Source organism: Staurois parvus, unplaced genomic scaffold (genome assembly GCF_062004578.1).
Source record: "Staurois parvus isolate SC_StPar_1 unplaced genomic scaffold, SC_StPar_1.0 ptg000020l, whole genome shotgun sequence".
Classification (NCBI taxonomy): domain Eukaryota; kingdom Metazoa; phylum Chordata; class Amphibia; order Anura; family Ranidae; genus Staurois; species Staurois parvus.
The window spans coordinates 5,718,802-5,732,457 of NW_028317816.1; the positions used below are offsets into that span (position 1 = coordinate 5,718,802).

The window sequence follows — 13,656 nt, forward strand, 5'->3', positions numbered from 1 at the left end:
TACTTGTGACTTGCTTTACACCCTTGATTGCATTTGTAACATTTGATTATACCCTTGGCAGAAAAGGAAGAATGAAGCTTTTGTCACAATGAATTGACAGCACGGAAGCAAGGTGCTCTATTAGGAGGTGAGAAACGGCATCCTGCTTGTGTCTTTTCCTCAAGTTCCTGCTTGTGACATGAAGCTCCCAAAATCAAAGCTCGCAAGCTTGCTGTGGATGAGGTGGCCGAGTGGTTAAGGCGATGGACTGCTAATCCATTGTGCTCTGCATGCATGGGTTCGAATCCCATCCTCATCGAGCCCTTCGTCTAAAGGTGCACTGTTTTGTGCTTGCCGTGGACACCAGGCTGGCATAACCTAGGCTAAAAGGTCCAGCAAACTCGCAGGGCTTTGAAGAGATCAGCTGGAAGCATCAAGAGCAGGGCTGCTGCCTAAACCATGCCATTGTGGCAAAAAGCTCCCGAGGCAACTCTTAAAACCTTTTCAAGGGCTTAATCTGCAGCCAAAGAAAGGCACTGCTGAGAGTCAAACTCAGGATCTCCTGTTTACTAGACAGGCGCTTTAACCAACTAAGCCACAGCACCACACCCGGACACTGTGCTCGTGCCAAAGGCAGACTTGTGTCAGCACAGGCACAGAACAGTTGTGAGGAACTTCTTGACAAATGTTACGCACATCAAGCTTCAAAATCTCTAACGCAGCATGAAAGGCAGAGGAGGAGATAGCAAAGGAGACTACGCAACGTCCTTTTGAACTCATCACTCCTCCAAAAGTTGTTGTTTTTTTCTTTTTCTTCTTTTTTCATTGCTTATTTTTCTTACCTGTTTGGTGCCAAGAAAAACCAGCTTACGAGTAGCTTGAAAACTTTCCAGCTTTGTACATTGCTTCATTTTTGCTAAAAGGTTTAAGAGCCAAGGCTACAACTCAGATATCTCTTGTGAAGTCAAGAGGTAACAGTGGGCCAATCCCACCTAATCTTATTTTAAACAGGCAGAGTCTGTGCTCTAGAATCAAACAATGGACCGAAAATAAAAGAAGGTGGGAAAAACCAATTTGCCCATCTTTTGGCTTCCACTCCCGTGAAGATGAAATGCATGCGGGCAAAAAGATTTGGGGAAGGAAACTGTCTGCATCTTGCTTCAGACCGTTTCTTACGCTTCTAACTTTTCATTTGTCCCTTGGAAGACAGCAGGCAGACATCCTCCTGTTTTTGGAAGAACACAGAGTCCTTGATCTAGAGCTAATCAACAGGCTGAAAATGAACAGAGATGGGGAAGAAAAATAGGAACGCTGCCATTTTTCATACATCCTCCACCCTTGACGTTTGAATTCATGCTCGCCAAGAGGAGTTTGTGAATATGACTATTTGTGGAAAGACATCCTGCATGTGTCTTTTAACCAAATGAATCATTGCCCGAGGTGAAGTCAAAGGGAACAGATACTGAAGCGGTGACAAGAGTTTTGGGACCCCAACCACAGTCCAACACTTTGCATTCATGTAAAAATGCCAGCCAAGTAGGAGAAAAGTGTAGACTTGAAATTGATGGTTGAGCTACATCTCTGAATGTCCTGGAAAAAGAGTGGCTCCATCCAGGCGAATTTCTCTTGACGCGGGCACAGTTCATCATCTAGAGCCAATAAAAAAGGAACAGCAGAAAGTGAAAAAAAAAGATGGGGAATACATGACATTTTGCACCTGTTGACGCTTCCTAATTCCATGCCGTTAGACTGCGTGTCTGCAGCAAAGTTGGTGAGCATTACTACTTGTGACTTGCTTTACACCCTTGATTGCATTTGTAACATTTGATTATACCCTTGGCAGAAAAGGAAGAATGAAGCTTTTGTCACAATGAATTGACAGCACGGAAGCAAGGTGCTCTATTAGGAGGTGAGAAACGGCATCCTGCTTGTGTCTTTTCCTCAAGTTCCTGCTTGTGACATAAAGCTCCCAAAATCAAAGCTCGCAAGCTTGCTGTGGATGAGGTGGCTGAGTGGTTAAGGCGATGGACTGCTAATCCATTGTGCTCTGCATGCATGGGTTCAAATCCCATCCTCATCGAGCCCTTCGTCTAAAGGTGCACTGTTTTGTGCTTTGCCGTGGACACCAGGCTGGCATAACCTAGGCTAAAAGGTCCAGCAAACTCGCAGGGCTTTGAAGAGATCAGCTGGAAGCATCAAGAGCAGGGCTGCTGCCTAAACCATGCTATTGCGGCACAAAGCTCCCAAGGCCACTCTTTAAACCTTTTCAAGGGCTTAATCTGCAGCCAAAGAAAGGCGCTGCTGAGAGTCAAACTCAGGATCTCTTGTTTACTAGACAGGCCCTTTTAACCAACTAAGCCACAGCACCTCACCAGACACTGTGCTTGTGCCAAAGGCAGACTTGTGTCAGCACAGGCACAGAACAGTTGTGAGGAACTTCTTGACAAATGTTACGCACATCAAGCTTCAAAATCTCTAACGCAGCATGAAAGGCAGAGGAGGAGATAGCAAAGGAGACTATGCAACGTCCTTTTGAACTCATCACTCCTCCAAAAGTTGTTGTTTTTTTCTTTTTCTTCTTTTTTCATTGCTTATTTTTCTTAGCTGTTTGGTGCCAAGAAAAACCAGCTTACGAGTAGCTTGAAAACTTTCCAGCTTTGTACATTGTTTCTTTTTTGCTAAAAGGTTTAAGAGCCAAGGCTACAACTCAGATATCTCTTGTGAAGTCAAGAGGTAACAGTGGGCCAATCCCACCTAATCTTATTTTAAACAGGCAGAGTCTGTGCTCTAGAATCAAACAATGGACCGAAAATAAAAGAAGGTGGGAAAAACCAATTTGCCCATCTTTTGGCTTCCACTCCCGTGAAGATGAAATGCATGCGGGCAAAAAGATTTGGGGAAGGAAACTATCTGCATCTTGCTTCAGACCGTTTCTTACGCTTCTAACTTTTCATTTGTCCCTTGGAAGACAGCAGGCAGACATCCTCCTGTTTTTGGAAGAACACAGAGTCCTTGATCTAGAGCTAATCAACAGGCTGAAAATGAACAAAGATGGGGAAGAAAAATAGGAACGCTGCCATTTTTCATACATCCTCCACCCTTGACGTTTGAATTCATGATCGCCAAGAGGAGTTTGTGAATATGACTATTTGTGGAAAGACATCCTGCATGTGTCTTTTAACCAAATGAATCATTGCCCGAGGTGAAGTCAAAGGGAACAGATACTGAAGCTGTGACAAGAGTTTTGGGACCCCAACCACAGTCAAACACTTTGCATTCATGTAAAAATGCCAGCCAGGTAGGAGAAAAGTGTAGACTTGAAATTGATGGTTGAGCTACATCTCTGAATGTCCTGGCAAAAGAGTGGCTCCATCTAGGCAAATTTCTCTTGACGCGGGCACAGTTCATCATCTAGAGCCAATAAAAAAGGAACAGCAGAAAGTGAAAAAAAAAGATGGGGAATACATGACATTTTGCACCTGTTGACGCTTCCTAATTCCATGCCGTTAGACTGCGTGTCTGCAGCAAAGTTGGTGAGCATTACTACTTGTGACTTGCTTTACACCCTTGATTGCATTTGTAACATTTGATTATACCCTTGGCAGAAAAGGAAGAATGAAGCTTTTGTCACAATGAATTGACAGCACGGAAGCAAGGTGCTCTATTAGGAGGTGAGAAACGGCATCCTGCTTGTGTCTTTTCCTCAAGTTCCTGCTTGTGACATGAAGCTCCCAAAATCAAAGCTCGCAAGCTTGCTGTGGATGAGGTGGCCGAGTGGTTAAGGCGATGGACTGCTAATCCATTGTGCTCTGCATGCATGGGTTTGAATCCCATCCTCATCGAGCCCTTCGTCTAAAGGTGCACTGTTTTGTGCTTGCCGTGGACACCAGGCTGGCATAACCTAGGCTAAAAGGTCCAGCAAACTCGCAGGGCTTTGAAGAGATCAGCTGGAAGCATCAAGAGCAGGGCTGCTGCCTAAACCATGCCATTGTGGCAAAAAGCTCCCGAGGCAACTCTTAAAACCTTTTCAAGGGCTTAATCTGCAGCCAAAGAAAGGCACTGCTGAGAGTCAAACTCAGGATCTCCTGTTTACTAGACAGGCGCTTTAACCAACTAAGCCACAGCACCACACCCGGACACTGTGCTCGTGCCAAAGGCAGACTTGTGTCAGCACAGGCACAGAACAGTTGTGAGGAACTTCTTGACAAATGTTACGCACATCAAGCTTCAAAATCTCTAACGCAGCATGAAAGGCAGAGGAGGAGATAGCAAAGGAGACTACGCAACGTCCTTTTGAACTCATCACTCCTCCAAAAGTTGTTGTTTTTTTCTTTTTCTTCTTTTTTCATTGCTTATTTTTCTTACCTGTTTGGTGCCAAGAAAAACCAGCTTACGAGTAGCTTGAAAACTTTCCAGCTTTGTACATTGCTTCATTTTTGCTAAAAGGTTTAAGAGCCAAGGCTACAACTCAGATATCTCTTGTGAAGTCAAGAGGTAACAGTGGGCCAATCCCACCTAATCTTATTTTAAACAGGCAGAGTCTGTGCTCTAGAATCAAACAATGGACCGAAAATAAAAGAAGGTGGGAAAAACCAATTTGCCCATCTTTTGGCTTCCACTCCCGTGAAGATGAAATGCATGCGGGCAAAAAGATTTGGGGAAGGAAACTGTCTGCATCTTGCTTCAGACCGTTTCTTACGCTTCTAACTTTTCATTTGTCCCTTGGAAGACAGCAGGCAGACATCCTCCTGTTTTTGGAAGAACACAGAGTCCTTGATCTAGAGCTAATCAACAGGCTGAAAATGAACAGAGATGGGGAAGAAAAATAGGAACGCTGCCATTTTTCATACATCCTCCACCCTTGACGTTTGAATTCATGCTCGCCAAGAGGAGTTTGTGAATATGACTATTTGTGGAAAGACATCCTGCATGTGTCTTTTAACCAAATGAATCATTGCCCGAGGTGAAGTCAAAGGGAACAGATACTGAAGCGGTGACAAGAGTTTTGGGACCCCAACCACAGTCCAACACTTTGCATTCATGTAAAAATGCCAGCCAAGTAGGAGAAAAGTGTAGACTTGAAATTGATGGTTGAGCTACATCTCTGAATGTCCTGGAAAAAGAGTGGCTCCATCCAGGCGAATTTCTCTTGACGCGGGCACAGTTCATCATCTAGAGCCAATAAAAAAGGAACAGCAGAAAGTGAAAAAAAAAGATGGGGAATACATGACATTTTGCACCTGTTGACGCTTCCTAATTCCATGCCGTTAGACTGCGTGTCTGCAGCAAAGTTGGTGAGCATTACTACTTGTGACTTGCTTTACACCCTTGATTGCATTTGTAACATTTGATTATACCCTTGGCAGAAAAGGAAGAATGAAGCTTTTGTCACAATGAATTGACAGCACGGAAGCAAGGTGCTCTATTAGGAGGTGAGAAACGGCATCCTGCTTGTGTCTTTTCCTCAAGTTTCTGCTTGTGACATGCAGCTCCCAAAATCAAAGCTCGCAAGCTTGCTGTGGATGAGGTGGCCGAGTGGTTAAGGCGATGGACTGCTAATCCATTGTGCTCTGCATGCATGGGTTCGAATCCCATCCTCATCGAGCCCTTCGTCTAAAGGTGCACTGTTTTGTGCTTGCCGTGGACACCAGGCTGGCATAACCTAGGCTAAAAGGTCCAGCAAACTCGCAGGGCTTTGAAGAGATCAGCTGGAAGCATCAAGAGCAGGGCTGCTGCCTAAACCATGCCATTGTGGCAAAAAGCTCCCGAGGCCACTCTTAAAACCTTTTCAAAGGCTTAATCTGCAGCCAAAGAAAGGCGCTGCTGAGAGTCGAACTCAGGATCTCCTGTTTACTAGACAGGCGCTTTAACCAACTAAGCCACAGCACCACACCCAGACACTGTGCTCGTGCCAAAGGCAGACTTGTGTCAGCACAGGCACAGAACAGTTGTGAGGAACTTCTTGACAAATGTTACGTACATCAAGCTTCAAAATCTCTAACGCAGCATGAAAGGCAGAGGAGGAGATAGCAAAGGAGACTATGCAACGTCCTTTTGAACTCATCACTCCTCCAAAAGTTGTTGTTTTTTTCTTTTTCTTCTTTTTTCATTGCTTATTTTTCTTAGCTGTTTGGTGCCAAGAAAAACCAGCTTACGAGTAGCTTGAAAACTTTCCAGCTTTGTACATTGTTTCTTTTTTGCTAAAAGGTTTAAGAGCCAAGGCTACAACTCAGATATCTCTTGTGAAGTCAAGAGGTAACAGTGGGCCAATCCCACCTAATCTTATTTTAAACAGGCAGAGTCTGTGCTCTAGAATCAAACAATGGACCGAAAATAAAAGAAGGTGGGAAAAACCAATTTGCCCATCTTTTGGCTTCCACTCCCGTGAAGATGAAATGCATGCGGGCAAAAAGATTTGGGGAAGGAAACTATCTGCATCTTGCTTCAGACCGTTTCTTACGCTTCTAACTTTTCATTTGTCCCTTGGAAGACAGCAGGCAGACATCCTCCTGTTTTTGGAAGAACACAGAGTCCTTGATCTAGAGCTAATCAACAGGCTGAAAATGAACAAAGATGGGGAAGAAAAATAGGAACGCTGCCATTTTTCATACATCCTCCACCCTTGACGTTTGAATTCATGATCGCCAAGAGGAGTTTGTGAATATGACTATTTGTGGAAAGACATCCTGCATGTGTCTTTTAACCAAATGAATCATTGCCCGAGGTGAAGTCAAAGGGAACAGATACTGAAGCTGTGACAAGAGTTTTGGGACCCCAACCACAGTCAAACACTTTGCATTCATGTAAAAATGCCAGCCAGGTAGGAGAAAAGTGTAGACTTGAAATTGATGGTTGAGCTACATCTCTGAATGTCCTGGCAAAAGAGTGGCTCCATCCAGGCGAATTTCTCTTGACGCGGGCACAGTTCATCATCTAGAGCCAATAAAAAAGGAACAGCAGAAAGTGAAAAAAAAAGATGGGGAATACATGACATTTTGCACCTGTTGACGCTTCCTAATTCCATGCCGTTAGACTGCGTGTCTGCAGCAAAGTTGGTGAGCATTACTACTTGTGACTTGCTTTACACCCTTGATTGCATTTGTAACATTTGATTATACCCTTGGCAGAAAAGGAAGAATGAAGCTTTTGTCACAATGAATTGACAGCACGGAAGCAAGGTGCTCTATTAGGAGGTGAGAAACGGCATCCTGCTTGTGTCTTTTCCTCAAGTTCCTGCTTGTGACATGGAGCTCCCAAAATCAAAGCTCGCAAGCTTGCTGTGGATGAGGTGGCCGAGTGGTTAAGGCGATGGACTGCTAATCCATTGTGCTCTGAATGCATGGGTTTGAATCCCATCCTCATCGAGCCCTTCGTCTAAAGGTGCAATGTTTTGTGCTTTGCCGTGGACACCAGGCTGGCATAACCTAGGCTAAAAGGTCCAGCAAACTCGCAGGGCTTTGAAGAGATCAGCTGGAAGCATCAAGAGCAGGGCTGCTGCCTAAACCATGCCATTGCGGCACAAAGCTCCCGAGGCCACTCTTAAAACCTTTTCAAGGGCTTAATCTGCAGCCAAAGAAAGGCGCTGCTGAGAGTCGAACTCAGGATCTCCTGTTTACTAGACAGGCGCTTTAACCAACTAAGCCACAGCACCACACCCGGACACTGTGCTCGTGCCAAAGGCAGACTTGTGTCAGCACAGGCACAGAACAGTTGTGAGGAACTTCTTGACAAATGTTACGCACATCAAGCTTCAAAATCTCTAACGCAGCATGAAAGGCAGAGGAGGAAATAGCAAAGGAGACTATGCAACGTCCTTTTGAACTCATCACTCCTCCAAAAGTTGTTGTTTTTTTCTTTTTCTTCTTTTTTCATTGCTTATTTTTCTTAGCTGTTTGGTGCCAAGAAAAACCAGCTTACGAGTAGCTTGAAAACTTTCCAGCTTTGTACTTTGCTTCATTTTTGCTAAAAGGTTTAAGAGCCAAGGCTACAACTCAGATATCTCTTGTGAAGTCAAGAGGTAACAGTGGGCCAATCCCACCTAATCTTATTTTAAACAGGCAGAGTCTGTGCTCTAGAATCAAACAATGGACCGAAAATAAAAGAAGGTGGGAAAAACCAATTTGCCCATCTTTTGGCTTCCACTCCCGTGAAGATGAAATGCATGCGGGCAAAAAGATTTGGGGAAGGAAACTATCTGCATCTTGCTTCAGACCGTTTCTTACGCTTCTAACTTTTCATTTGTCCCTTGGAAGACAGCAGGCAGACATCCTCCTGTTTTTGGAAGAACACAGAGTCCTTGATCTAGAGCTAATCAACAGGCTGAAAATGAACAAAGATGGGGAAGAAAAATAGGAACGCTGCCATTTTTCATACATCCTCCACCCTTGATGTTTGAATTCATGATCGCCAAGAGGAGTTTGTGAATATGACTATTTGTGGAAAGACATCCTGCATGTGTCTTTTAACCAAATGAATCATTGCCCGAGGTGAAGTCAAAGGGAACAGATACTGAAGCTGTGACAAGAGTTTTGGGACCCCAACCACAGTCAAACACTTTGCATTCATGTAAAAATGCCAGCCAGGTAGGAGAAAAGTGTAGACTTGAAATTGATGGTTGAGCTACATCTCTGAATGTCCTGGCAAAAGAGTGGCTCCATCCAGGCGAATTTCTCTTGACGCGGGCACAGTTCATCATCTAGAGCCAATAAAAAAGGAACAGCAGAAAGTGAAAAAAAAAGATGGGGAATACATGACATTTTGCACCTGTTGACGCTTCCTAATTCCATGCCGTTAGACTGCGTGTCTGCAGCAAAGTTGGTGAGCATTACTACTTGTGACTTGCTTTACACCCTTGATTGCATTTGTAACATTTGATTATACCCTTGGCAGAAAAGGAAGAATGAAGCTTTTGTCACAATGAATTGACAGCACGGAAGCAAGGTGCTCTATTAGGAGGTGAGAAACGGCATCCTGCTTGTGTCTTTTCCTCAAGTTCCTGCTTGTGACATGCAGCTCCCAAAATCAAAGCTCGCAAGCTTCCTGTGGATGAGGTGGCCGAGTGGTTAAGGCGATGGACTGCTAATCCATTGTGCTCTGAATGCATGGGTTCGAATCCCATCCTCATCGAGCCCTTCGTCTAAAGGTGCAATGTTTTGTGCTTTGCCGTGGACACCAGGCTGGCATAACCTTGGCTAAAAGGTCCAGCAAACTCGCAGGGCTTTGAAGAGATCAGCTGGAAGCATTAAGAGCAGGGCTGCTGCCTAAACCATGCCATTGCGGCACAAAGCTCCCGAGGGCACTCTTAAAACCTTTTCAAGGGCTTAATCTGCAGCCAAAGAAAGGCGCTGCTGAGAGTCGAACTCAGGATCTCCTGTTTACTAGACAGGCGCTTTAACCAACTAAGCCACAGCACCACACCCGGACACTGTGCTCGTGCCAAAGGCAGACTTGTGTCAGCACCGGCACAGAACAGTTGTGAGGAACTTCTTGACAAATGTTACGCACATCAAGCTTCAAAATCTCTAACGCAGCATGAAAGGCAGAGGAGGAGATAGCAAAGGAGACTATGCAACGTCCTTTTGAACTCATCACTCCTCCAAAAGTTGTTGTTTTTTTCTTTTTCTTCTTTTTTCATTGCTTATTTTTCTTAGCTGTTTGGTGCCAAGAAAAACCAGCTTACGAGTAGCTTGAAAACTTTCCAGCTTTGTACATTGTTTCTTTTTTGCTAAAAGGTTTAAGAGCCAAGGCTACAACTCAGATATCTCTTGTGAAGTCAAGAGGTAACAGTGGGCCAATCCCACCTAATCTTATTTTAAACAGGCAGAGTCTGTGCTCTAGAATCAAACAATGGACCGAAAATAAAAGAAGGTGGGAAAAACCAATTTGCCCATCTTTTGGCTTCCACTCCCGTGAAGATGAAATGCATGCGGGCAAAAAGATTTGGGGAAGGAAACTATCTGCATCTTGCTTCAGACCGTTTCTTACGCTTCTAACTTTTCATTTGTCCCTTGGAAGACAGCAGGCAGACATCCTCCTGTTTTTGGAAGAACACAGAGTCCTTGATCTAGAGCTAATCAACAGGCTGAAAATGAACAAAGATGGGGAAGAAAAATAGGAACGCTGCCATTTTTCATACATCCTCCACCCTTGACGTTTGAATTCATGATCGCCAAGAGGAGTTTGTGAATATGACTATTTGTGGAAAGACATCCTGCATGTGTCTTTTAACCAAATGAATCATTGCCCGAGGTGAAGTCAAAGGGAACAGATACTGAAGCGGTGACAAGAGTTTTGGGACCCCAACCACAGTCAAACACTTTGCATTCATGTAAAAATGCCAGCCAGGTAGGAGAAAAGTGTAGACTTGAAATTGATGGTTGAGCTACATCTCTGAATGTCCTGGCAAAAGAGTGGCTCCATCCAGGCGAATTTCTCTTGACGCGGGCACAGTTCATCATCTAGAGCCAATAAAAAAGGAACAGCAGAAAGTGAAAAAAAAAGATGGGGAATACATGACATTTTGCACCTGTTGACGCTTCCTAATTCCATGCCGTTAGACTGCGTGTCTGCAGCAAAGTTGGTGAGCATTACTACTTGTGACTTGCTTTACACCCTTGATTGCATTTGTAACATTTGATTATACCCTTGGCAGAAAAGGAAGAATGAAGCTTTTGTCACAATGAATTGACAGCACGGAAGCAAGGTGCTCTATTAGGAGGTGAGAAACGGCATCCTGCTTGTGTCTTTTCCTCAAGTTTCTGCTTGTGACATGCAGCTCCCAAAATCAAAGCTCGCAAGCTTGCTGTGGATGAGGTGGCCGAGTGGTTAAGGCGATGGACTGCTAATCCATTGTGCTCTGCATGCATGGGTTCGAATCCCATCCTCATCGAGCCCTTCGTCTAAAGGTGCACTGTTTTGTGCTTGCCGTGGACACCAGGCTGGCATAACCTAGGCTAAAAGGTCCAGCAAACTCGCAGGGCTTTGAAGAGATCAGCTGGAAGCATCAAGAGCAGGGCTGCTGCCTAAACCATGCCATTGTGGCAAAAAGCTCCCGAGGCCACTCTTAAAACCTTTTCAAAGGATTAATCTGCAGCCAAAGAAAGGCGCTGCTGAGAGTCGAACTCAGGATCTCCTGTTTACTAGACAGGCGCTTTAACCAACTAAGCCACAGCACCACACCCAGACACTGTGCTCGTGCCAAAGGCAGACTTGTGTCAGCACAGGCACAGAACAGTTGTGAGGAACTTCTTGACAAATGTTACGTACATCAAGCTTCAAAATCTCTAACGCAGCATGAAAGGCAGAGGAGGAGATAGCAAAGGAGACTATGCAACGTCCTTTTGAACTCATCACTCCTCCAAAAGTTGTTGTTTTTTTCTTTTTCTTCTTTTTTCATTGCTTATTTTTCTTAGCTGTTTGGTGTCAAGAAAAACCAGCTTACGAGTAGCTTGAAAACTTTCCAGCTTTGTACATTGTTTCTTTTTTGCTAAAAGGTTTAAGAGCCAAGGCTACAACTCAGATATCTCTTGTGAAGTCAAGAGGTAACAGTGGGCCAATCCCACCTAATCTTATTTTAAACAGGCAGAGTCTGTGCTCTAGAATCAAACAATGGACCGAAAATAAAAGAAGGTGGGAAAAACCAATTTGCCCATCTTTTGGCTTCCACTCCCGTGAAGATGAAATGCATGCGGGCAAAAAGATTTGGGGAAGGAAACTATCTGCATCTTGCTTCAGACCGTTTCTTACGCTTCTAACTTTTCATTTGTCCCTTGGAAGACAGCAGGCAGACATCCTCCTGTTTTTGGAAGAACACAGAGTCCTTGATCTAGAGCTAATCAACAGGCTGAAAATGAACAAAGATGGGGAAGAAAAATAGGAACGCTGCCATTTTTCATACATCCTCCACCCTTGACGTTTGAATTCATGATCGCCAAGAGGAGTTTGTGAATATGACTATTTGTGGAAAGACATCCTGCATGTGTCTTTTAACCAAATGAATCATTGCCCGAGGTGAAGTCAAAGGGAACAGATACTGAAGCGGTGACAAGAGTTTTGGGACCTCAACCACAGTCAAACACTTTGCATTCATGTAAAAATGCCAGCCAGGTAGGAGAAAAGTGTAGACTTGAAATTGATGGTTGAGCTACATCTCTGAATGTCCTGGCAAAAGAGTGGCTCCATCCAGGCGAATTTCTCTTGACGCGGGCACAGTTCATCATCTAGAGCCAATAAAAAAGGAACAGCAGAAAGTGAAAAAAAAAGATGGGGAATACATGACATTTTGCACCTGTTGACGCTTCCTAATTCCATGCCGTTAGACTGCGTGTCTGCAGCAAAGTTGGTGAGCATTACTACTTGTGACTTGCTTTACACCCTTGATTGCATTTGTAACATTTGATTATACCCTTGGCAGAAAAGGAAGAATGAAGCTTTTGTCACAATGAATTGACAGCACGGAAGCAAGGTGCTCTATTAGGAGGTGAGAAACGGCATCCTGCTTGTGTCTTTTCCTCAAGTTTCTGCTTGTGACATGCAGCTCCCAAAATCAAAGCTCGCAAGCTTGCTGTGGATGAGGTGGCCGAGTGGTTAAGGCGATGGACTGCTAATCCATTGTGCTCCGCATGCATGGGTTCGAATCCCATCCTCATCGAGCCCTTCGTCTAAAGGTGCACTGTTTTGTGCTTGCCGTGGACACCAGGCTGGCATAACCTAGGCTAAAAGGTCCAGCAAACTCGCAGGGCTTTGAAGAGATCAGCTGGAAGCATCAAGAGCAGGGCTGCTGCCTAAACCATGCCATTGTGGCAAAAAGCTCCCGAGGCCACTCTTAAAACCTTTTCAAAGGCTTAATCTGCAGCCAAAGAAAGGCGCTGCTGAGAGTCGAACTCAGGATCTCCTGTTTACTAGACAGGCGCTTTAACCAACTAAGCCACAGCACCACACCCAGACACTGTGCTCGTGCCAAAGGCAGACTTGTGTCAGCACAGGCACAGAACAGTTGTGAGGAACTTCTTGACAAATGTTACGTACATCAAGCTTCAAAATCTCTAACGCAGCATGAAAGGCAGAGGAGGAGATAGCAAAGGAGACTATGCAACGTCCTTTTGAACTCATCACTCCTCCAAAAGTTGTTGTTTTTTTCTTTTTCTTCTTTTTTCATTGCTTATTTTTCTTAGCTGTTTGGTGCCAAGAAAAACCAGCTTACGAGTAGCTTGAAAACTTTCCAGCTTTGTACATTGTTTCTTTTTTGCTAAAAGGTTTAAGAGCCAAGGCTACAACTCAGATATCTCTTGTGAAGTCAAGAGGTAACAGTGGGCCAATCCCACCTAATCTTATTTTAAACAGGCAGAGTCTGTGCTCTAGAATCAAACAATGGACCGAAAATAAAAGAAGGTGGGAAAAACCAATTTGCCCATCTTTTGGCTTCCACTCCCGTGAAGATGAAATGCATGCGGGCAAAAAGATTTGGGGAAGGAAACTATCTGCATCTTGCTTCAGACCGTTTCTTACGCTTCTAACTTTTCATTTGTCCCTTGGAAGACAGCAGGCAGACATCCTCCTGTTTTTGGAAGAACACAGAGTCCTTGATCTAGAGCTAATCAACAGGCTGAAAATGAACAAAGATGGGGAAGAAAAATAGGAACGCTGCCATTTTTCATACATCCTCCACCCTTGACGTTT

The 13,656-nt window shown here is 44.4% G+C and overlaps 8 non-coding genes across 8 annotated transcripts; 3 read left to right on the forward strand and 5 right to left on the reverse strand.

The window, feature by feature from the left end:
• The first annotated feature begins 216 nt into the window (after positions 1 to 216).
• TRNAS-GCU (transfer RNA serine (anticodon GCU)) lies at positions 217 to 298 on the forward strand. The gene has a single exon. It is a non-coding gene; the product is annotated as a tRNA-Ser (tRNA).
• Positions 299 to 5,500: 5,202 nt separating this feature from the next.
• Positions 5,501 to 5,582, forward strand: TRNAS-GCU (transfer RNA serine (anticodon GCU)). Its single transcript has one exon. It is a non-coding gene; the product is annotated as a tRNA-Ser (tRNA).
• Positions 5,583 to 5,794: 212 nt separating this feature from the next.
• On the reverse strand, positions 5,795 to 5,868 carry TRNAT-AGU (transfer RNA threonine (anticodon AGU)). The gene has a single exon. It is a non-coding gene; the product is annotated as a tRNA-Thr (tRNA).
• A 1,688-nt stretch (positions 5,869 to 7,556) lies between these two features.
• TRNAT-AGU (transfer RNA threonine (anticodon AGU)) lies at positions 7,557 to 7,630 on the reverse strand. Its single transcript has one exon. It is a non-coding gene; the product is annotated as a tRNA-Thr (tRNA).
• A 1,688-nt stretch (positions 7,631 to 9,318) lies between these two features.
• Positions 9,319 to 9,392, reverse strand: TRNAT-AGU (transfer RNA threonine (anticodon AGU)). The gene has a single exon. It is a non-coding gene; the product is annotated as a tRNA-Thr (tRNA).
• A 1,393-nt stretch (positions 9,393 to 10,785) lies between these two features.
• On the forward strand, positions 10,786 to 10,867 carry TRNAS-GCU (transfer RNA serine (anticodon GCU)). The gene has a single exon. It is a non-coding gene; the product is annotated as a tRNA-Ser (tRNA).
• Positions 10,868 to 11,079: 212 nt separating this feature from the next.
• Positions 11,080 to 11,153, reverse strand: TRNAT-AGU (transfer RNA threonine (anticodon AGU)). The gene has a single exon. It is a non-coding gene; the product is annotated as a tRNA-Thr (tRNA).
• Positions 11,154 to 12,840: 1,687 nt separating this feature from the next.
• On the reverse strand, positions 12,841 to 12,914 carry TRNAT-AGU (transfer RNA threonine (anticodon AGU)). Its single transcript has one exon. It is a non-coding gene; the product is annotated as a tRNA-Thr (tRNA).
• Between the last annotated feature and the right edge of the window lie 742 nt (positions 12,915 to 13,656).